The sequence below is a fragment of the Odontesthes bonariensis genome, chromosome 9, assembly GCF_027942865.1.
Source record: "Odontesthes bonariensis isolate fOdoBon6 chromosome 9, fOdoBon6.hap1, whole genome shotgun sequence".
Taxonomy (NCBI): domain Eukaryota; kingdom Metazoa; phylum Chordata; class Actinopteri; order Atheriniformes; family Atherinopsidae; genus Odontesthes; species Odontesthes bonariensis.
In genome coordinates, this window is record NC_134514.1 from 11603964 (window position 1) to 11628041 (window position 24078).

Sequence of the window (24078 nt, forward strand, 5' to 3'; positions counted from 1 at the left end):
CCCACATCGCATAGTTTGTGTCTGCTTGCTCATCTGATTAACTTTATGTGTCAGAGCCCTTCCCCCCTCCCCTTTTCTCTGTATTTCTCTCACTTCCATCCATTGGGATGAGTAGCCTAACTGTAGAGTGAAGGCGGCAAAGAGAAAAGAACTGGAGCAGCGTCTGGAAAACCAGAGAGTATGTCACTGTGAATGAGTGATGTTAAAGTGAACACCTCAACTCTTGACAAGGCTACTACAAAGCCAAGAGAGTGGAAACCCTGACTAGTAAACAGAGACATCCCAAGCACATCGTGAGCTCTGTCATCATGCGGCTAAAAACACAACTGGTGTTTTGTCCTTACAATCCTCGTCTCTAACCCTCTGTCACCATCTATTTTACCTGCCCTCCTTAACAGCACTTCATGGGCACATGACGTGACTCTGTGCTTGCTTGAGCATGATACTGTAAGAATCACTAGGGACTGAACTGGTCACAAAGCAACATCCTCTCTTGTAGTGACAGACAAGGCTGTATGGGATGTCTCTGCACAGTGATGACTAATGATCTCTTTGTCATGCATGTATACACAGGTAGATTTAATAGCCTCAGTGTATTATTAGTTCACTTTGGCATGTACTTGGTATCTGTAGTTGTCTACCATTTGAAATTCTAGGAGAAATAGCTTAGAAAGGAGTTTTTCATGTGAATACTGTTGAACACGTTTAACAGCATAATGCTTTGCTTTGCCTTCTTAAAGAGGGATTAAAGGACTTTCCTGCACAAATTGAGGCTTTTTTTGGCACCCGGCATGGAGAAAATGCATTTTGAGCCATCATTCTGATAAAGCCAATGCACCAGCTTGAACTCCAGACTGAAACAGACTGAAATGAGAAAATGTGTAACTTGATTCACTTCAAGTTACACATTTTTGATTGCAGTTCAAGTTGCCAAGCAAATGTGTGTTACATGTTTTTGTCAAGCATGTAAGTTTCCAAGTTTTCACTAATGACTCCCTCATTTGTAAACGAGGGAGTCATTAGTAAAAATGATTACTGGGCTGGATGATGCTCATGTATGTGAGTAATGAAAATTGTACAAGACATTTATCGTAAGTTGTTCTTTCCTTTACCTTTACTGTGCTCTTTCTGTGATTTACAAAACAGGACTGTGGTGTGGCCCTCCAATACACACAGGCACAAGGCCAGCCATAGAGATAGATCCAAATTCATGAAAACATATCTTCTTGATCCAAAACAAATGACTTTTCCAGGGACGAGAAAGAAAGTAAAATAACGCTGAGGGACAGATGAAGCACAATATCAATTCACCAACTTGACCACACAATTGTGCCTTTGTTTCACTGAAGCCTGCAACAAACACATGCTACATTACTTAACATATACTCCTAGTGTGAGCAGAGCCCCGATGTGAAATATGTCACAAATGTACTCAAAATTATGAAGTTGAGAGTCACTACCACTGACAAAAGCCATTGTTTGGAATGGCTCAAGTGAGGATGGGCAGTGATCAACATGAATGGTGTAGTAAGAGCAATTCATAGCCACTCTACATGTGGTAGAAGAGGTATGTACCGGCTGAAGAGGCCCTCCACCTTCTTGACTGTCTACTAAAAGCCCCCTGTCACTGCTTCATGCATGAATCCTCATACACCCACACCCTGCACAAGCCCATAACGAGCCCTGGGCTAATGGATACAACAACACAATTCAAGTCAAAATGGACAACTCCCCACTCCACACTATGTGCAAGCATTCAAGAGAGCCCTTATTGTGCTGATGTGTTTTTATATCCTACAATGTCAGCTTGACCACTTGTGCTTTTATGGCATACAAGTGTCTATATGCCATAACAGAGCGGAAAGCTCCAGCAAGCAGCCCTTTGACCTATGGCCTGAGGGCCAGGCATAACACAGCAGTGCTGGTTTGCACTTAATTAATCTCTTTGGCACAGAAAACTTGGCAGGTCAACATGAAACACCAAGGCCACTGTCACATGGACATGATCCAGGATGCCACACTTGGCCTGAACTCTTGCTTGTCAAAGTAAAAAATTTAAAAAAAATCAGATCTCAAACAGGCCAACCTCAATTTACAAAAAAAATCACAGAGGCAACATTTGTCTACATTGTAGACTACACAACACAGTATGCAAGTTAAACTGCCTACACAATGGTTTATTTACTGTGGCCCAGATATATTTGTCTTCATCTGTCTTTTTTTTTTAAGCCAACAAGAAAATCATTCTTTTCTCTGCGCCTCTAAGATTTGACTTTCCCATTTCTGTCAGCTATTATTTCATGAAATCTGACTCTTGGTATTTTGTTTCTCCTCAATTTCCTTTCCAGCAAAGCCCAAGCATTCCCCCCTCTCATGTCAGCCATGTCTCAGTGCACAGCACAAAGCTCCAAAAATATCCATGCACCGAGAAACAAACTTAAAACTCAATTCAGTAAAAATTTGCCAATCCATTTAAAACATGCAGTTTCAGAAAAAAGGAAAGATATGAACAAACAACATGAACTTTTAACGAGTCCCTGAAAACCATTCAATGATTTCCTTCTCCTAAAAGATAATATACACTCTAATGTAGGAGAAGAAAGCAACTAATTGACCAGGAATCAAAGCTAATTGGCCACTATTTAGCCTCTTCCTGTCCCACAGTAGTACGGACACTGGGGAAATACTCCCTCTATAATTCACAGAATCCCACCAACAAATAAGCAGTTATCAGTGGGAAGTGTGATGGTGGTGAACTGGTATCTGTAGGGTGTAGAGACCTCTGACTGAGCTACTGGGCACAGATGACCTGTGTCTGCTCACACACTGCAGAGCTGGCTGATATACATCTCTGTCTCTGATAGTTCCCACCATAGGAAGGCATTTAAACCTCTGGACATCATCGCAGGAGTTTCCTCAAGAAGACCTGAACCCATGTCACATGGGTCATTTTCTAGATTTCTATCCGGCAGGATATTGAAGCACTTCCTGTGTGTGCTTATATGTCATACAAAGGGTGTATTTCTTATTCAAACATCCTATTTTGGTCCACGTGCCCACTTTTATGAGTGTCCACACTAAGCCTATCTTCTATGATCATCTTGGATCCTTGCATCAGTTCTGTGTACACACACCAACAAGATTTACAAGAAACTGGAAGAAAATGGACTTTGTGACACCTAGCCTGCGCACTATGCATTTAAGACTTCATAGTGTACAGGCTGTCATAACCATGTTATAGGCAGAAATGATTCTTTCATACACACATGTAATATGTATTAGAAAAAAAGTTATATGGAAAGGCCTTTCATGATAATTAAGTAAGTCCATGACTAATTGTTGTGATGGGCTTTGGTGCTATTTGAGGGACTTCTCAGGGCTTGAGAAACCATCACATCTGTGAAAAACAGTACTCATAGAACATTGTCTATGTTTAAATATTAGGACTTTCAAAAAAGTTTTGGTCTGTTTCGACTGTATATCAACCTTAAACTGGTTGATTCATTTTAATTTCTTTTTTATGAACCCTTGGTTTCCTACATTAAACAGCAAACATACTTTGCTGTGTGACTGTGTTACAGTATGTATATTAAACTGACAAATGTGTTGTGGTTTTATATCAGCTACACGAGTGAAGAGAAATAAAACAAATAGGGTGAAGAAAGACAAAGAAAGATATTAATTTTAATCTATGAGATGCAATAGCAGAAGAAAATACACCCCACAGAGTGATGGGAAATAAAACAAATGGAGCAGGCCTCAAATGCTGCTTGAACTACCACTACCACATGACCTACATCTGTAGAGTGAAGGAATGCTGATCCTTATCTAATGTAGAATATGGCCTGAGGACAAGACAAGTCACCATGGCACACAGTCCTCCCCGTTATTCACCGTAAACCTCTCATCCAAAGTGTTTTCAACGACAAAAGGAAGCTTCAGAGTTGGTGAGTGTACTTTAATTGAAGCAGCAATAGAGTTTGATTTATGTTACATTCTACAAGGAGAGCCTTGGAGTATCCGCTGAGAGCCCAGGCAGGGTTACATTAAAGGCATTCCAGTGAACCCTCACCACTCGACAGCACAGAATCCCAGTCTCTGTTTCTCCCTTCCAGACAGATGCCAAAGTCATTGTTTTTCCAAGCCTGCTTTTCAGGGGAAAACTCAATCCTACTGGCTGCCAGTGTCACCACTGGCCCCCTGTCCTCCCCTGTCATTCAATCCCATCTCTCCTCCTTTCAGGAATGCACTTCAGTCATTCTTTTGTAGTCTCTCTCCCTCTTTTCTCTGGACCACGGTGCCCTAGGCAGTCTAGGGGCAGTGTGGGGTTTTGTTGCCCCAGATCTATTCATCCCTCCTGATGAAATGGGATACAGTGACCTCCTCTGTGTCCGGTGGTCTCCATCCCTGGCTCCTGTCTGGTAAGTGTCAGAGATCAGTAACCTGTGAGTGGAAGGGGAGGGAACCTCATGGTTGTTCAGGAGACAAGCCAAGAACATGAGCCTGTTGGACATCAGAGAGATGATACTGAATAACACTGAATAGACCAACAGCAATACTCCGTAGTTCATTTATGTTAACTGTCCATCAACGCTGAACAGAATTCTCAAAGCTATCTGCTGTGCTGCTGTCATTTGAGTCACTCAAACAACCATGGTACAGCCAGGTTTCAAACTATGACTAATAAACAATTCAGAATGGTGAAACATGCTATACTCTGTCTCGGCAGGGGACATTAAAGTGTCCATTTCTAAGCCATTTTAACACACAGTGACATACTTTAACGCTGCACGCAAACCCCCCGCTTCCCATTAGTAGACAAAAATGGGAGCAATTACAAGAACAGTTCTTCCATTATACAGGGAAACATATGACACCCCCTACCTCACGAGACACGACAACCTCTCTGCACCTCACATTAGCATAATCTACGTTTACCACATGAGTTGCAATTTGTCTGGAAAATCTTTCCCCCCCAGATTCATTATTGAGAGGGTGTCCATTAAAAACAACTGAATTACCATCACAATTGGTTCACCATAAGGTACAGTGTTGGCAGTCTTTGAAAGAGTAATTGGATCCATTAAGGCAGGAAAAAAAAGAAAGCAATAGACTGTAAGATGCATGTTCTTTTGTGTGTAGTCTGCATTAATGTGTTTTCTGTCAGTGGATGAGTGTGCATGCCACTACATGTCAGTTCCTCTTGACTTTCTTTTTCTTGTGCTACTGCTGCTATGGTAAAATGGAAGCAATTAAGACAAAGTTTTCTAATTTAAATAAATATTTTTTAGAGATTTTGATGTAGGCAGTGAATCATTTTAATGATAATATCTGACATGAACAACACTAAACAGACCTTTAAGTGTCTCTCGGACAGTCACGCGAATATTCCTGGCAATATGAACCGCTGGATAGAATCTTTTGGTGGACTTTTATTCAAAATAATTTTAAAGATCGATCATTAGCATTGTTTGCCGTTATACATTTCAATATTATATAAAACTGGGCATATTTTGATCTTTTAATTACCTGCTGCATCATTTTTAAATGAGGGGATAAATCACCTATTTATATATGTAGCACCTCATCGATGTGAATTCAGTTATAGTTTCGCTTTAAAAAAAAGGTTCATTAGATTTGCAGCACCCGGACTGCTGGATAGCTCATTCTAGGTAATGTTAACAGGCTGAACATAAGTTGTCCTCTGAGATATATATATCTGACCACAGTCACAAAATCGCTCCTCCGAACAGGCAGTTTGTTCATTCCTCATAAGGAATGAACAAACCTGCAATGGTCCTTGAAACATGGGGGTAAACCAGGAAATGCCACAAAACAATGTGTCTGAATTGTGCTCGGTGGTCTGGGATTTCTATGGGCCCTCACAGGAATCTGTGTGTCTCTGTGTGTATACCCTAAAAAGAATGCTGTAAACCCATGACCTGTCTGAAATGTTGGCCCAATTATGACAGTCTCCTTCAGCATGCAGCCTTGCAAAACCAAGCTCCATGAAATTGATTACGAGCACACCTGGACCTCATTTGAGACCATTTTTCCTCCACCTCCCCCTGCTCTTTCCCACAACAGGAAAATAAATAAATACTTTAACGACGCATGTATATGGATATTCAGTCCAAGGCAACTATTGCATTCAATGAGGAAAAAAATGTAATCATTTTTTGTTGAAATCTGAGAAAATCCATCAATAGCTTTTTCAGAAACATCTGGGAGAAAATGAAAATAGGAAAGAGAAGGGAGATGATTAATTTCCAGGAATTGAAAAATCTCTGTGTTTCCAGCATTGCATTTCTTGCTGCTTTCATTAGCAACCCTCAGTCTTTTATTCTTTCATTTAATTTTGTATTCCTCCTTTTGAACCCCCAACCCCCTTCCATCTCCGACTAACCTCCACCATTAGCCTCAAGGTTACTGGGGTGGGCACAAGGACATCCTTTGAAGATAAATGGCAATGCTTGGCTGCCATCAAATAAATAAACGTTTTATGGCTGCTGGTGATAGTAAAACTGAATGAGACAAATCTGTCTTTTGGGTCATTCTGAAAATGTGTTGTTTATTGCTTTAGTACAGATGAAATCTTTGAGGTTTCACAACAGTTTATTAGGTATGGTTGATGATTTTATGCATACTGGAACTACCAAATATTATTGCATTTCAGTGTCCCAGCTTTCCTTCATCAGGCCCCTCTCTTTGGTCTTTGTTTCTGACTGATCTGAATAGGAGGTGGAGGAAGAATTGAATTGTTGTCTTAATCCTCTAAAAAAAAAAAACTATCTGTGTGTCTGCTGTTGGCCTCAGTTCTCAGTGGGAAAATCTCTGGGGACTCCCTCCGCTCTCAATCTCTTCATGCTTTGGGTTAACCATTCCTCCCTTCATCGCTGACTGCCCAGTAGCTATGCATAACGGCTGATAATGTTACAAAGCTTTTCCCTTGCAGGGATACCTTATGGGGAAGTGGGATGACAGTAAGTCAAGTCAAGCTGCACACATATAGCTGATATTGTTGGCTGTTTTTAAAGAACACCAAATGCCAAGTTACTTTCCTCTGGGTCCAGTTTTCTGGCTTGATCCCTTATTATTGTTATTTTTTCTGAGACGGACTCCAGGGATTGTCTGAAGCCCTGTCTGTGAGCACAAATTCAGGTAGAATTTGTCAGCTCCTGCTGGCTGCAGGTGTTTGGTGCAATTACTGTTGTACATGGCTATCAAAATTTGTCCAGCAGGCTTGGGAAATTGAAAAAAAAAAACCATTGGAACAAAAAAAAGAAAATCAAAAGAATGACAAGCAGTAGTCCACATTTACAGAAATGTGGAGAATGTGTCAGATTTGTACATCTGTGTGGGCATGTGTGAAGCAAAGGAGTCACGCAGGGGTGGCTCTCACGGAGGAGTAGCTACTGAGTAAGCCTGGTGTGCAAGTTTGAGGTGAGGTGGACACTCATCTCTCTCCTGACTGTTGTTTTGCATTCTTCATAATTAGAAGCGTTGAAGCATGCCAAGCATTCCTAATAGAGGTGTTTTACACTAGCGGCTGACTCCATCACTCAATCTGAAGCCAGTGGTCCTTTGCCAAAGGTCAACATCTCAGCCTTCTCTTCAAGCTGCCTCTTTCCCAGAGATGGAGGGGTGAGTATATTTGTGTGTGTGTGGTTGGGTGCGGTGCTTGTGGCTCATCAGAGTGACAAAAACACACGCCTCCTCCTTTTGTTCCCTCCCTCCTGCTCTACCTTTGAGAACCCTGCCAACCAACACTAGGGTTGGGTACTGGTTCAACCTAGGCTTCTTATAGTGACAGATGACTCCTCTGCTCTCAATACCAATGAAGATGAATGCTAAGTATGAATTATTAAGGGCCAGAGCAGAGCAGAATATTTTGATATTGAACCCCTCATGAATTATTCCAGTAGGGCCCCTCCTCCTCCAGATGAATAACCTTGCTCTCATGCACAGCAGAGGAACATTGTCTCTGGAGGTTCAGAAAGTAGAGGGAGATGTTGGATGCAATATACTCAACTGGACATAAAAATTAATTTCATGCTGCATTGATATTTGGTATTGTCAGCGAGGCAAAAGTAACTTGAGCTGCAATGTGTTTGGGCAGCACAGGATTGTATATTCCCTTTGATCCATTGGTTTAAGATGGATCCACCGAGAGGCTCATACTGGGATGAGAAGTATACGGAATGCAGAGGGGGCTGGAGAGAGGCGATACTTTGGAGGCGAAGGTTGGGGTTGCATGTCCAATTATCGAGCAGGCAAGGAGAGAGCCAAGAAGCTAGCCAATTAGAGGAAAAGGGGGAGAAACCTCTGCCAAAGATCTTGTATGTACACCCACAGAGAGAGACAGACAGCTGGACAGAAACACAACCCATTTTTTTTTCCCACAAAAAACATTTTTGAAACTTTTCTTCAAGGGCCAATTTAACTGAATGCTACTAATAGGAAGTTAAATCTCTCTTGAAAACTGTACCAGCTCAGAGCAGCAGAATCTCAGTTGAAAACAAACAGATCCAAAACCTAAATTAAATCCAACTTGGAGCCTTTTTAAGAAGCCTATAGATGATATGTTGGGGAAAAACTGAACAAAGTGGACTGTAGCTGTATCCTCATTTCTGTGGGAGGTTTATTAGTTTATTAGTAAGAATGTGGTTCAACCAGTGAAGGAAAACACGAATTAGCTCCTTCATGCAGCACGGCAGGAACTTGCATGCATAAACATTAACATTTACAGGCTGCCACAACATATAAACAAGGGATACGACACATACAGATAGACAGAATGCACTCCCTGGTAATAGTTTGATATATTAAGTTAATATTGGACCTTAAACCCATCACAGAAAAAATGCTCCAAGTTACTGCACATAGGTTTTAAAGACTGATAAAATCCTGTGAAAATGAATTGCAGTGTATCCCTCTCTGTCTAATGAATAATAGCAAAGGCCTTTTCTCTTTTAGTCTTGTACCGTGTAAAAGGTCCCTTTGCATTTGAATCCTAGCTAATAGAAACCATTGTCATTTGTGTCACTGAAAGGGTGGCTCGTTTTTATGAAAATTAGGTACAAGCTGCTGGAAAGAAGCCTAGCTTGTGTTTTAACAATGTTTTGCATGTGGGTTTTTGAACTGGGAAATTCAGAATCTGCGTGACAGGTGCATTATCTCATGCACAAATCTCCCACCAGATTACTACAGATAAAAAAAAAACAAACTTTTGGCTACTTCTGGCGCATTTACAGTTATGCTTATTAATGTACTGTGAAAACTACATTACAGTAACTGCAGCCAGTCAAATCCCTGACAGAAGAATACTTAATGAAGTTATAACTTAAATAATGACATATATCCAATCTTACAAAAGCTCTCTCTCCTACTAAGTGCACACAAGATTTATTATAATTTATAGTGATCTTGGCTGTAATTATCCTTTCCCTTCAACAAACTTGCCAAAGTGACTGCGGATGTAATCCGAGAGTAAATAAATAGAAGACAATGTCAGACTTAAAATACAGTCTTTCTAGAGACATTTATTTATTATAAAGAGAGGTGATGCTGCTTTAACCCAAACCCTCCAGCACATCTGGAGAAGACATAAATGGAACAATTAAGACTCATCCATTATCACTTTTTAATTAAGGAGTCCGTTGACTTATAAACCTTCAAAACACAACAGATTTTTCAGGTTAACGTTACTTAAAATCTTTGAAACATCCTATGGTGTTATGTAAATCGATATGTTTCTTGTTAGGAAAGTCACTTGGCAGAAATTGAAGAAACACTTTATTTCAAAGCACATGCAATTCTCAAGACACCGAAGGATTACTCAAAAGCACGTTCATATGACACTAGAGCAAAAGAATCATTGTTTTGGTCCAACCAAAACCGGATTTTTAAAATGCATGCAAGTCTGAAATCGAATGAAATTAAGCTTCTCAAAACCAGTTTAACACGCCCAGATGAGGCAGTTGGGAATCAAATCCTTTCTGCTTACTCAGTAAGACCTAAAAGAGCCACGCACTCCACATGTGAACCAAATTTCCCTATTTTTGCATTTCTTTTTGTAAAATCAGTAAAGCACAAGTGTATAATTTGAATTTCAAATGAAGTTGCTCATTCATATATTATTGTTTATTTTGTCAGATGGTGAAATGGTTAAGAAACTGTGACTGAAAAGCAGTCCATTAGGACTGTGTCATACTCATGCCCACTTGCAGCATTTGCAGACTCTTGCCATGCTCTAACAAAATCCCAATTTCATAACCATATTGTCATCTTACAAGATCGCAATTCAAGCATCTTACTTTTACAATAATTTCCCAGAGAGACAGTTAGAAGCAGCAGAATGTCAAAAGTTCTCTCACACTGTCCACGCGTTGCAGGATCGGACATACTTCAGGGAATAACCCGACTCCCCTTCCATGCATGTAAACTGGGAGGGGTCCAGATAAAAGCCACAGTCGAGCTGTAACTGTTGTTCAACTCAACTGTGACAAATCAGGATGAGTAACTGTATAGCGTGCAGTAAAAGGCAAACGTGTAATCAAATATTACTCAGCTACCTTTGTCATTTAGCCAAAACAAGCATGAAAGAAATCACTCAAAACCCAAACAGTTCTCAGAAAGCGTCATATTCCAGCAGACATTGTCAATGTGTGTGTGGAAACCCACAGACTTTTGCACCAACTTCAGACTAATTTAATTTGATGGCTTTTGTCTCTCTCTATGCCCTGACAATGCACAGTGATTGCTCACTCATGTTAGGAATGTCTGGTTACCTCTCAATGTCTCATTTAAGTCTAAGCAAATTGAGGGGTTTTGAGCTAAACAGCACTGCACTCTGTGGCCAAGTCAAGTCCAAACAGCGGATTCTGTCGTTTTAGACCAACTGTATAATTTCGGACACCACAGGAATGGAGCCACAACTCCAAACTGAGACAATGATCACTCGCGTTTAAAAGAAATGCGTGGCTTCCTTGAAGCCTGACTGCCATTCTACTATCACACTCTGCGATGACGGGAAATGGTCTTCACCGCAATCAAGAGCATGGTATTCTCTGTCTAGGCACCTGCATTGGAGATTATCATCTCCTTTCAAGACTAAAGGACAAGCCCAATCATCATCAAAGAGGCAGCCTCCATTTCTGTCTTGCAGGAATGCTCCTCTAAGATACAGAGAAACATTTAGGGGCTGCAAACAGGATATTAAAGGCCTCAGTTCTCTAGTCTTACAGCTGGCTCCCAGTACAAAGGCCCTCGTAAGCCAGTAATTAGCCACAGGTCCACTTCACACGCTTGCCTTGACCCCTGACCTTTTTTACTCACCACTACTTCCTGTGAGCATATTTAACGTCCTGTTGTAAATGGCCCTTTGATCAATGAGCAGGACAGATGTTTAATACATGCACAGCCATTAGTAGTTCTTTGTGCTTTAATACATCATAATTTGGAGTTAAGCAGACAAAGGTCAAAAGGGCACTCAGGCCTGACCTGGGAGGGCCCTTGGTGCTTGATCAGTGGTCAGCCTTTAACAAGACTCCTCGAGGAGGGACAATGTGCTGGCTAAAAAAGGGCTGGTAGGAGGCTGCTTCGCCGTTTGAGAAGCAACACAATTTACATCCCATCAGAAGAGAAATTAAAAGTAAATGGGAAAAGGAGCAGGTCATCAGTCTTTCAGCCTCAAGGCCACTGTCCCCTTCTTGCAAAGCCCCTTCCATTTTACTAAGACTTTGCTAAACAGACATACTACAGAAATGAAATTTTATGTAAATAGTATTTGAAAGAAGACAAGGTTCAGGAATATTGTCAGATAAGTGCTGAGAATATTTGCATTTCTTTTAAAACTCTGCAGCTGGAATGGGTGTACACACCACTCAAATCAAACAAAAAGGACACAAATTAGCCAAACTAGTTAGTCGAAGCGGTTTCAGTACTCATCCAACAAAGCATGCCATGTTTAGTCTTTTCTTTTATTTGTCTTGTCAGTTCTCTCTACATCTTGTAACTTCTCTTCCTCCTCTTTAATACTCGCCCCCTGCTCTCACCTTTTCCATCTCTGCTGTCTACAGGGAAGTCCTTAAAAACAAAATGTATTCACCAAAATCGGCAGTATTTGGAATGCTTCTTCATGATGCATTGAATAATGTGATAGCAAGGGCACATAATGGGGTTAAAATAATTTAACTTTTTAACCCATTGACGCCGGTTGTTGCGTTGCGCAACATGGTCCCTAACGCCGGTTGTTGCGTAGCGCAACATTGTTCATTTATCATTATTTTCAAGGCGCATGTAATGCACAATGATTGGTATTTGTTTGGAGAGGATGAGGACGAGGACGAGGAATTTTTTGGCTTTCAAGTAGACTGGCAGTCCGCTGGATTTCGCCCCCGACGTCAACAAAAGTTTACTCGTACACCGGGGCTGAAGGTGCCAATATCTGAAGATGCAAGTCCTTTAGTGTTCTCGCATATTTTCACTGATGAAGTTTGGGATATGTTGGTGACACAGACAAACTTATATGCGGATCAGGCGCGCGGCCACACACCACCCAACTCGAAGTGGAGCCCCGTGTCAAAGCAGGAGATGAAATCTTTCATCGGTATCTGCCTAACTTTTGGAATAATCAAACTACTAACTCGCCGGGATTACTGGAGGCAGAGCAAGTGGCTGTATCAGACAAATGTCGCCCGAGTGATGGCACGAGATCGTTTTGACATGATCTGGAGGTAATTATTTATTCTTGCGCTTCATTCTGACGACTTCTCATTCTTATTTGAGGGGGTTGCCCTTATGTAAAAAAAAAAGAGAGAGCCCGGTGCGAATTACTGCAGTATAACTATGATGTTTTAGAAGTCGTGTCACTGAAGTATACAGTATAACTGCACAATGCAAGATATATTGCAGTTTCTTTTTATCATTCATTATTATTGCTGATATTATAATTTTGCAATGACGTCTCTATCATGGCCAGAAATGTAGCTGAAGTGGTGCCTACATTTACTACTAATACTAATAATAATAATGATGATAATAATAGTAATGATGATTAGTTATAGTATAGTAATAGTAGTATAATAAATAGCAGCATTGGGTATTATCCTGAATCATGTGTGTGTCTGTGTGTGTGTTTGTGTGTGTATTGACTCATCTTTTTCATTTTTTTTTAATGAAAATGTGTTGGTGTTAATGCTGAATGAACATGACGGAATAAAAGCAGAGAATTTAACCTTTAAAATGCAACTTATTTCATGTCTTTATGTGTTTCAGAGGCTGAGACTATTGAATTGTTCTTAAGTGTTTTCAATTAATTGTTTTTAGTTAAAAAAAACCTCAGGCATTGGGGACCTTTTCTAAAAACTGGCTTAGGCATTGAGCAGCTTTTTTTGCAGGTGCTTTAGGCGCCAATGGGTTAATAAAGAGTTAAATTATTGCAGGCACACAGATGGGTCTTCAGTAAATTATCAGAGGAGCAGCAGTTTGTTCAGTGTGCTGATGTGGATATTAAATGAAGGCATCGATAAAAATTGGAATTAAGTCTGAACGCACATTTTTTATAAATCAATCTGATGGTATGCAATAATAAAATAGCTCTTTCTTTGTCAGCAATTAGAAAACTGCATGGAGCATTCTCTCAGTCATTCATCATCTAACATTTGATGTATGTGACAGCAAATTGTTCTAATAATTCCAGCCTCTTTTCCGAAACTCTAAGGACCCAAAAAAAACTTGCGACAGATAAACAAGATGTGTTAGCAGAGGATGAAGAATAGGAGAAGACTGTAGGGTGGCATCTGTACAGATTAAGATTCAGGAATTTTAAAGCCCAGCATCTGTCTTTTGTACCCTCGAGCTACAAAATGGCCTGGGACTGTGGATCTTTTTGATTGTAATCTGTGGGTGACCACAATCAATGAACGCCTCTGTCTGCCTGATCAATGGAGGGAAACAGTAGGTGACAGGAATTCATCATGCCAAAGTGGGTTTTTTGTGTGCGTTATATAATCACAATGCATTCAATAGCACCAAAATGATAGAAAAACAGCCTCCCATGGCGAAGAATTGAAGGACGATTGGCAATTGTTAAAAAAAAAAAAAAAAAAAAAACACTCCAAGAACTACACACACACAAAGTGGGTAGAAACTGCAATATCTGACATCCTGATAAAATGCTTTTGTTTTCAACATATTTTCATGCCATTTAAATTTCGAAAGACTTAAATCATATTTTCAATTAATAGATTTATGAGTTGAAATTTGTGTGGGCTTTCAACTAATCAAGCAAGCATTTTGGATTTTAAGCAAATAGAGAAAAACGGTTTGCAGTTGAAAATAAAAAAGGCAAAGAAGTGATGAAGGGAACAGTGTCCATCCTTAAAAGGCTGGCTTTTAGGAGATGAAGGGAGTGAATGTAGGTTACTAATCCACCCAAATTAAAGGCATAAAAGAGATTATGTCTACTGAAGCTCTTACTTCAAGGCCAGTACACAGCTATCCCAACTGCTCTCTTGTCTTCATTTCTGTGTACCCAACGGATTGTTTTTATCCCACATATGTTATAACAAACCACGCAAAGGTATAGCATATATTGGGTGTGTGTCTGAAGAACACAAACACAGCATCACATTTTTTTTATATGCCAAGTCCTAAATTTGCTTCACATATACCTGAGCACACTGAAAATATACAAGCGTATACACATCATGCACACTTGTCAAACAACAGCATGAATTATCTGCAGTCTGCATAACAAACTGTGTAGAAAGTGCCATGAGAAGGATGCTACTGATGATTTATTAAGGTAATACAGCCTAGGTATAAAGGGAGTTCACTAGAATATGTGCGCAAATCTACCTCCCTTTCAACACCTGTCTAAATAAAGAACTGCATTCAAATGTCTGTTTATGCTCAAGTCTAATAGTACTGACCTTGCTTTTATCCCTTTGAGAAGTTTAAAATAGAAAACTTAAACCAGTTTGCACATATTCTGAACACACATGCACATTGACCTAGCATCAAAGGGATGCACATTTTAGAACCAGCTATTTATGAGGAGCTTTAGCAGCAAAGTGTGGAAAAAAACAGGCCACACTGACCTATTTCAAGTCGTGAACTCTCACCCTTAGACAAGGGCATGTCAAACTTTGAACAAAAAGCAAACATGAACTCTCCATGACCACTTTTACTCCAAACTGCAAATGTAAAGCACTCGATCCATCTTGTAATTAATAAAGCAGTCATTATTTACCCAGTACTGTAATTATACCTAACTGGTTCATAAGAAGGCTAACCACACCTATATCATGTTTAAGTGAGCAAGAGAATGCTCTTCCAGTCTGCAGAGCACTGGCTGCCTCTTTCATGTAATGGGGCTTATACTATGCTACTGGTCACAGTAAAGAGCATCCGGATGAGTGTAAGTACCATTCGCCCTCAGCTGTGTCTGTTTGCCTCACTGACAGATCAGTGGAAAGCAACGGGAATGGAAAGAGCAGGGAGCAGATAATGTGAAGCAGTGCTCGTGTAGCATGATGGTTATTTGCATGCAGAGCAAACAGAAGAGGAAGGAAGGGAAACTACATACTGCAAAACACACCATGAACCCACCTCTGTCCCAGGTAATGACAGAGCAGAGCTTCAAAATAAGTAGGCGCACACAGAAACGTGCGGAACGACAAGTGAGTTAAATAGTGAGAGAAAAGGAAGGACTAACTCACAGACAGATATTTTACCATCAGTTGGCTTTTATTTTTTCCACTTTTTCCTCACAAAGTAAAGTTACCCCAAAGTTTCCCCTTGAAAATAAATGTTCAAAAGACTGAGGAATTCTTAAATGTCTGTTGCTCTTTTTATTGCAAACCTAATTATCACTAACTTATCTGGTGGAGAAGGAAGCCTCAAAGAGCTGTTTTGTCAGAGAAAATATATGAAAGATGAAAAGAGAGGGGGAAAGAGAAGATATTCACTTTGATGAAAATACATTTACGGTAGTTTTTGAAATCTCTGTGTGTTGTATTTTCCTTGCCCTCCCTTTCCATTTGACTGTAAGGTTTTATGAAATTTCCTGAAGCTCTGTCAGCAGGAGGGCTGCTTTAACAGCATCTACATCTCAAGAAATATGCAAGATGGGAATACTTTCATCCTTCAGAAAATGTTTCTTTGAAGAAAGTTTATCAAAACAACTTCTACCTGGGATACACAAACTCAAATTCTGCCACTAAAGAGATGGCAGGGAAGCTTCAGACTGCAAGGTGACCATTTACAGGTAGTAGCTGTGCAGAAAGACATGAATAAAAGCCTTTTCTTGTGTGAAAGACATTCATTTTAATGATAACACAAGGCTAATTAAAAGCAAGACAATTACACAAGATCACTCTCACTCCCCTGTGCTTTTCTAAAGGGTTGAAAGGGAAGTTTCTTGTTATAAAAAGAGGATCAATACAGCAGTATGACGACCATTTGGCTGTAGGACTGTGTTGATAAGAGAAGCCTTAGTGCACAAAGTTGACATAGAAAATTAGCATTATCTATATTCATCTATTGCAAGGTAAACTCATTATTAAAACCATTAATTATCATTGTTACATAAAATCATATCGACTCCACTGTATTCACTGAAATAAAAAATGGTGACTGTAATTCTAAAGAAAACACACGTCTGTCACATATGAGCACACGTAAAAAAACCAAACATGTTCATATAACACATAAAAGCAAATACACCACTACTACACCTGTACTGCTGCATACCTCTGCTCTCAGCTCAAACTAGAATGTGTTGGCTGCACCCTTTATATGATAATTTGCTATGGTTGACATGCTGGAACCAAGCCAAGTCACACCAGGGTGAAAAGATAAATGTGACAGGGTTTGCAGGGAACCATTGCTAACATATATGGAGTTTATTTGGGGGCCGTCTGGCGTGAAAGTGAGGATATGGCCCAGTGATCTTCCCTGTTCCAGGTGAAGGCTATTACATTTACTTTCATTACAGCAGGAGTTGACATGCTCCCACAGGGGTCCACAGTAAAGATCAGTAGCCCACACAGGTAAGGCAGAGAGAGCAGCACTTGAGTCTTTGATTTAATGTTTCAGAAAAATTCAACTAAAGAACCAGTGTTTATCTAGGAGAAGTTGGCTGGGTACTCAGGCCTATGATAAGCAATGCAGTTCCTAACATTTAGATCTAGACATTTTCCAAAAATCTGCAACTGTAGGCCAATGATCATCTCAACTAGAGCCAGTTCAACTGGCTGTGAAGCACACCTCAACGGCTGATGTTGAGACTACGTAAAGCATGGAGCCAGCAGTGTGACAGAAACAAAACAGAAGTTTGCGTGATTACACATACAAATTAGTCTGTTTCTCTGTGAAAAAGGAGAAAGAGAGGAAAATAATACTAATAGATTGAGCCATTATGTTTGTATGCACAGCAATAATCCAAATATTGACCTTAATCTTAAGAAGACAACTTTTGGACTATGTTGTTTACATGAGTTGCAGTTAAATGTCTGATTGATGACTCTTGCCCACGTTACGTCCCCTTCCACAGCTGCAGTATTTGCACCTATCTTGATTATATCTACATCTCTCAACACAGGAAGCATTAGCGAGTTTCTCCTTTTGTTCCAAAAATACTCTGGCAGAGCCATCATTGCCAGATCTTGTGACGTAAACAAGTCATCTGATCAATGAAAATAAGCACAGTTGAGTCTAGCTATAGTTACAGCTGGACTGCCTTTTTCCCAGTATACATGCATGGGAGGAGAATCCAATTATTAACCAAACTATGTTTGATGCCGTGGAGCTGTGGATTATGTGAGTAGTCTTTATACATGTAAGAATAGCCTAATTTCCTGCACAGATGAAAATTCGGTCCATGTCTTTAACATACCTAAATGGTATTTTGTCAGATGACGCTGCAGTTATGACATTTCTTTTATAGCAGAGCAGCAGTTTGCTTCAAGACACCACGAGCTGACACATAGCTTTAATTGGCTTATGTTAAATCACAATTTTTGACACATTCAGCCATCTGCAAAAAAAAATAAATAGAGAAAAATATGGAAATGAGACCAGCTTCATTGAGAATCTGGCTGTATTATTATGCACCTATCCATATATTTTACCAAAAAGGTGCAAATATATGGAACTTAGAGTATGTGTGGAGCGCCTAGCCCCATTTGAGTGTTTTGAATCCCAACTGCATTATCCAGCAGGTCATTTAATGTAGCAAGTGAATTATAAGCCATTACGGATGTCTGATCCTTAGACATTGCCCAAGTAAAGATAGCTGAGGTCGCAAGGTCAATCTTGGTCACCGATTAAGCTTAGTGATGAAAGAGATTATAGAAAGTGTAAAAGGGCTACTCCTCTGCTTTCATGAGTCTATTTCACATCCATCAAGTTTTTTTTTTTCCGTTGCCCCAAGGAGACTTAATTTCACTAGGATGCTATAGCCAAGAATAATAACATGAGTGCAAACAGCAGAGAATCTCAAGGATCCTCTGATGATAGATGAAGAGACGGGCAAGTTCAGCAAAACACTGCAGATATGCAGCGAACTGCAACCACGGGGAAGCAATTAGTGATTGGGAACTACAATCATTCACACTTACCTGAAGATAGTGATAAAGTATCTTTCAACACTGGTTTTATCTAGGAGTTTGTGTATGTGTGCAATTCTGTGTGTGAGTGTAGGATGTGGGGTACATGGAAAAAGAAGAGGTGGCACACATATGCCATCAGGTTTTAAGGCCCTGTGATTAAGTGTGGCAAACATCTCCACCTAAACACAGCAAAACAAACAGGGTGACCCTGCTCTAACCCCGGCTCCGTCCATCCATCACCCAGCGGCGCACACACCACTGAGGCCCATATCTCTGCGTTGTCGACATGAGGCCTACCCTGTGGAGAGATTCATGCTGCTTCACTCCATTAACACTTCCAGTTCTCACACACAGTTCACATCATGAACTGTCTAACAGATATTAAGTGTTTGAACAGGATTTTACAATTTTTTATTTTTATTTTAAAGTAGAAATGCTTATAAATAGACTCCAAACTCTAAAGATTTAAAAGTAATCTGCCTGTTCAGTAGTAGAGCTGGAACAGAAAATGTGTTGCGCAACATCCACAAGAAATTTACCTCATTTCCTGGAACATATTTCTGCAGTGAAAATGTTCTTTCCAAGATTTACAAGGAATGCCATTTAAAGAAGAGAAAAATTATAGAAAAAAATCATAGCAAAACTTTTGCCAACCTTGACAACTGCCAGTCTTTTCTCTGATCCTCTTGAATTTCTACTTAATACCCTTATAACCATGGGTATAAGGAGGGGTGCTTAGGGTGTACATCCATTCTTCAAGACATCAGCCAGACACATAGAAGATAAGAGCTTAGACAGTCAGACGTGCTCAGAAAGGCAGAGGAAATCCCAATCATTTGTTTAAGGCCCTGCAGACGTATGTTCAAGCTCAAGTCTCAACCCTCTATCTTTCTCCTCACATCTCCTCGCAATAGTTTAGGGTTCATGTGGAGGTGAGGACTCCTACCTCCCCCCACCGCCCAGTGACCCCATGTGTCTCAGCGCAACAGACCCCCTCAGGGATCGACCTCTTCCCCTGCAAACAAAAAACACACGTGTTGTTTTTACATGCTCTGCAGGTGCTCCGCAACATGTTCACACATACACTAATCAACAAAGGGCCAGAAAGAAACCATAGTTATATTACTGGCATCATTCTTTATTCCAAGAATTAAAATAGATATACTGTTCTGACTCTGTGTGTGTTTTAAGCCTATTTGACAATACCTACAATGGGCCTGGTTTAAAAACCATCTTGGCTTTTGATTCAAAAGGGAGGTACGTTCTGTGCTGTATTGTTCTCAACTGGAGTTGGAGGATTTAGGCAGTGCTCAGTGTGCCAGAAACTTTAAGAACAGGTAATTATTGTAATTTGATCTCAAATGGAGGAACAACAAAGAAGAAACTGGTAGTACTGCTCAGTGGGAGGGCTTTTCAGGGTAAGAGGCAGAGAGACCTAGTATGACCTTGTGATGGATTGAGAAAACCATCAGTCAAAATACTACCGACTGTAAATCTTCAGATAGAAAGTATTTCACAATGTGGGCCTGATATGGCATCCAGGTCATGCAGATTGTTTCACGCCGATCACTGAACTATAACACTTTTTTACAAACCAAACCCAGCAACTTCTGAGCCACTGTCCCCTTAACAGTCTTGAAACAGGAGAGCACTCACTGCTTTAGTTTTAGACAGTTAAATTTTGCAGGCACAGATAATGGTGTGCAGGTCAGAGGAGGTTGATCAATTCTCATCATCCATAATCAATAACAGACAGCATGTTTGCTCATCCATGGAAATGTGATATGTGATTTTAAACCATTTTCCTGGGTGTTACTGCAGGCAGAGACAGTAATGTTCCCTGACCCACATGCTTCACCTCTTGGTGCCTTGGCAGCGCCCCCGGGCCCGTGGCAGTAATGAGAGGGCAAGAAGACAGGCAGCCTAGGTTCACCCATGGGGCAGGGGCAGGGGGCAGGCAAGAGAGGCCAAAGGATATTCAGGGCTCAGATGCATACTAAAAAGGAGTCAATTACAAATTCTATTACCAGCAATCTTTGTCAGGCCCATCATAGATAATAAAATTGCCCTGTGATCCAAAAAGCCTGGTGAGCATAGAAAATCTAGGGGGAGAGTTCTGCATATCTTAATCCCTGCGTCAAAGGCGTCACATCTCAACATTAACTGCTCTTGTCACCAATCATGGGGTAAGGCTGATAGAAGGAGGGACTTTCTTTCCATCGTAGAAGAGATGAGAAGAGCCTCCTCTGAATATTTTAACATGACACGATGAAGTTAAAAGTAGATTGATATTTAACCAAATGGATTGGATGTTAAGAAAGACAAAGACTGTATGTGTTGTGTGTCCTTTATTCCTGAAACAGCAGTTCATTCCCCCACAGGACTGTGGGGTGACAGATTGGGCCCATCACTAAGATGAATGGGTTCTGTCCAACACAAGGCCTTTTAATTAGCTCTACAAGCTGCCTTTTATGAAGAACACACACACACGTTACGCACATGTCCATAAAAATACACCCATAAGCAAAGGAGAATGAAGATATCAAACAACAAATTTTAGGTTTTTTGGATCCTTGATGTATAATTTTGTGTATATTGATCCCATTAAATTTTAAATAGACATGAAATAACAAATATACAAAAACAAACAAACCAAAAAAAAAAAAAAAACACAAACACAACCCCCCCAATCTATGAACAGTATAACTGTAGAAAGCAGTATATGGTAAAAAGTGATTTCTACAAAGTGAGATTAATACATTATAAATTCAGTGCCATTGGTGGGTAGCAGTTGAAAACCGTGGGAGGCCAGGAAGGGCTGAGCAGTCTGAGAACCAGAAGGGTATCATCAAGATGGGACAGGAAGCAAGAGATCACACTCCCCCTCCTGTGACTCCCTTTCATTCCCTCCATTTTCCCTTTTACTCCTTCTCCTACCCCTCCACACATGGTTGGGAAAGTAGAGCCACATCCACTAATAGAGCGTGGGTGGGGTTATAACAGGGTCTGGGACGGCTGCACTGAGCCACCAGGGCTGTTCCAATTACAGAGTGACTGATACCAGATGATGAAGCCTGCAGCATCTCACATTAACATCCACCACAGCCAAGGCATCTGCCCATGAGGGGCTATGGCAGGACACTGAGCTCCACACACATACAGTGTCATCCAATTAGTAGAGCAGTCAGCTATCCAGCATGTTGGTGGGTGGAATATAAGCTTGAGTTGGACTCAAACCGGAGCAGCCAAAGAAAGGAGCTGTAATGGTGCTACAAGCTTTCGTTAGCAAAAAGGTCCTCTGTTGGGCTTCAGCACACTGGCTTCCTGTATAAATGTGTGTGTGTGTGTGTGTGTGCTGTGCTTAAGTTTGTTAGATATAGAGACAAAGAAAAAGTCAGAAAAAGACAAACATTGAGAGACAGTATTTCATTTGACAGAAACAAAGACGGTGAAGGGCACTTAATGACATGATCTGTCAAGCTGTTCCTCCACAATGTTCCATCCTTCTTCCTCCTAACTACTCATCCAACCAGTCGGACACACACAAAACACATTAACAATGAAAGCAGCATAGGGTTTTATGGCACATCTGTCACACTGCTGGAGCAAACACTGTAGCCTTACAATACACCAAAAGCTGTTCTGGAGCCCTAGCTCAAGGTTTGTTTATGGCCATTGTTTTCTGTGCCCTGTCTTTCACTCTGCAATTTCACTTTACTCAGATATACACTCACACAAAAGAGGGCAGTGAGTCCACGCCCACGGGTCTTTGAAGTGCAGACCGAATGTTAGTTCAGAGATCTGAGAGCAGCTTTAGGAAGAACAAGTTCTCTACTCTGTCAAATTGTTCCAGTTCATCGAGCAAATTTCTCAAAACTGTAAATGGAACATAAAATGTATGCAGAAAGGTATGGAAAACACTCCACTGAGCGGTGGCAAACTTGAGCTGCATCATTCTTACAGGACAACCAGGACAATTCGTCATAATGCAAGATGGGTTGAACCAATTGCTCAGTGAAAATGTCAGGAAAATATGAAAAACAAACGAACAGAAAACAAAAATACAAAAGCCACAAAACACGTGCAAAACCCAAAACATGAATCCAAAAGCCACAAAAGAGATTCATAGCCTAAACACAATGCAAGAATGGGACTCAGCACACAACAGATGTCATCAGATGTTGACAATGAAATGAACAAAAAGTTTGTGCATGGGAGGAAGATGATAATTATGATCATCACAAAACATAGAAAATCTCAACAGTTAATGCTCTTCAGCTATAATGTCAGCTAAAAAGGACAATGTTTGATATTGGTGTACAAGTTTTTACTTGACTGCAAATTAATGCAAACTTTATTGGTTAGCAAGCTACACACTAGAAACCTCTACATAAAAGAGTGCATAAATGTAAATCATTTGAACATTGCTCATTAATGACAACCACATCGCCACAATAATGATAGCTAACAAACAATTCACTGTTTCTCAGATAAACATTCCTGTGTAAAAGGTCTAAGAAAATGAACAGCTGATGCTCTTCTGTCTCAAACATACAAAAGATGTGACCTCTCATCATGAACTGAGATTGTGCTAGCATTAGCAAAATCTCAGTGCCTCTAAAAAAAAAAAAAAAACGTATTATAGCCTACATGAATAAACTTTTCCACATTTTGGATCATCCAGCTCAATCACTTCTAATGCTACACTGATCTTTAGAAAGGGATGCGATGTTTCTCATTTTGTCACGTCCGAACTTTGTTATAAACTCACAGTTAACAATGTCAGTTGATTGATCATTCATGTCATGATGAAAAAAAAAAAAAAAAAATTATAATGGCTTCCGACTGCACGTTTCAAGCAACATCTACAATAATGAAGGTAAGGATGTTACCTAATCTGTTAGCCATTAGAATGTTAGCGGATGCTAAAGAAACAATACGGAAGTCTGTGTTCACAGCTGTTCTAACATTCTGTCAATCTCAGTTTAAAAAAAAAAAAAGATTTCATACAAAGAAGATAACTACTGGGGCAGTATGTAGGAGATCAATGAATCACAATTTCAGTGTAAGGGAATGTTATTCCAACGGTCCAGTCCAAAGCAGGTTCTAATTCATCAATTGAAGTTTCCATCATAGTGATACAATGGATCATTAACAAAAGTTAAACAGATCATTATTAGCATAAAAAAAATTGCAATAATCTGAAAATAAAGCTCTAAAATATAATCTGTACTGAACACTTTGAAATTTATGTGTTAATCTTATTCAGTTCCTAACCTGATCCTCTGTGGAAATGAAATAATTTGTAATCATATCTGCTTAAAGTACTGACAGTCCTGTAAATCTGTCAAGTGCACCATGAGTCACTGCATTCCATTCACTCAATCCTGGTATTCTCTGTCTGCATGAAAAATGGTCATAGCTGCCAGGCAAGTCAAACAGATTTGATTTCACTCATATC

At 40.1% G+C, this 24078-nt stretch overlaps 1 protein-coding gene across 4 annotated transcripts in view; it reads right to left on the reverse strand.

Annotated features, from left to right (window-relative positions):
• Positions 1–24078, reverse strand: part of robo1 (roundabout, axon guidance receptor, homolog 1 (Drosophila)) — a 223543-nt gene that overhangs the window by 52634 nt on the left and 146831 nt on the right. The window lies entirely within an intron of this gene.